Genomic DNA, 1512 nt, shown 5'->3' on the forward strand with positions numbered 1-1512 from the left:
TGGGTTTGGTTTCATTCTGACATGAATCAGGTAAGTGTGCAGCCACAGGTGAGACCACAGGTGAGACCACAGGTGTACATGGAGACACCTCAGCATTGATCTTGGGTCAATGGGTCACCTGACCTGGAAGCTATTGGACCACACCTGTCACAGAAATGGTAATAAAGCATTTAACTCACTGTACGACAAATACAGGCATTAACAAATTAATCTTTTAATAAACTGACTGAATTACTGTAAATGAATAAATGTATCCATCCATCCATCCATCTTCTACCGCTTTATCCGTTACCGGGTCGCGGGGGCAGCTGTCTGAGCAGGGACACCCAGACTTCCCTCACCCCCGACACTTCCTCCAGCTCTTCTGGGTGGATCCCAAGGCGTTCCCAGGCCAGCTGGGCGACATAGTCGCTCCAGCGTGTCCTGGGTCTTCCCCGGGGTCTCCTCCCAGTGGGACATGCCAGGAACACCTCCCGTGGAAGGCGTCCCGGGGGCATCCGAAACAGATGCCCGAGCCACCCCAACTGGCTCCTCTCGATGTGGAGGAGCAGCGGCTCTACTCCGAGCTCCTCCCGGGCGACAGAGCTCCTCACCCTGTCTCTAAGGGAGCGCCCCGCCACCCTGCGGAGGAAACATATTTCAGCCGCTTGTATCCGGGATCTTATTCTTTCGGTCATGACCCAAAGTTCATAGTTGAGGGTAGGAACGTAGATTGACCGGTAAATCGAGAGCTTCGCCTTTCGACTCAGCTCTCTCTTCACCACGACAGACCGGTATAACGACCGTATTACTGCGGCCGCCGCACCGATCCGCCTGTCAATCTCACACTCCATCCTTCCCTCACTCGTGAACAAGACCCCAAGATACTTAAACTCCTCCACCTGAGGCAGTAGCTCTCCCCCAACCCGGAGGGGACAAGCCACCCTTTTCCGGTCGAGAACCATGGCCTCAGATTTGGAGGTGCTGATTCTCATCCCAGCCGCTTCACACTCGGCTGCAAACAGCCCCAGGACATGCTGGAGGTCCTGGCCCGAAGGAGCCAACAAGACCACATCATCCGCGAAAAGCAGAGATGAAATCCTGTGGCTCCCAAACCAGATCCCCTCCGGCCCGTGGCTGCGCCTAGAAATTCTGTCCATGAAAATAATGAACAGAACCGGTGACAAAGGGCAGCCCTGCCGGAGTCCAACATGTACCGGGAACAGGTCTGACTTACTGCCGGCAATGCGAACCAAGCTCCTGCTCCGCTCGTACACGGACCGTACGGCCCTTAACAGAGGGCCTCCGACCCCGTACTCCCTGAGCACCTCCCACAGAATGCCACGAGGGACACGGTCGAATGCTTTCTCCAAGTCCACAAAACACATGTGGACTGGTTGGGCAAACTCCCATGAACCCTCGAGCACCCTGCGGAGGGTATGGAGCTGGTCCAGTGTTCCGCGGCCCGGACGAAAACCGCATTGTTCCTTAGTATTAAAACTACTATAAATATTTTCTTATCAAACGTGATGT

This window comes from Acanthopagrus latus, chromosome 9 (assembly GCF_904848185.1).
Source record: "Acanthopagrus latus isolate v.2019 chromosome 9, fAcaLat1.1, whole genome shotgun sequence".
NCBI lineage: Eukaryota > Metazoa > Chordata > Actinopteri > Spariformes > Sparidae > Acanthopagrus > Acanthopagrus latus.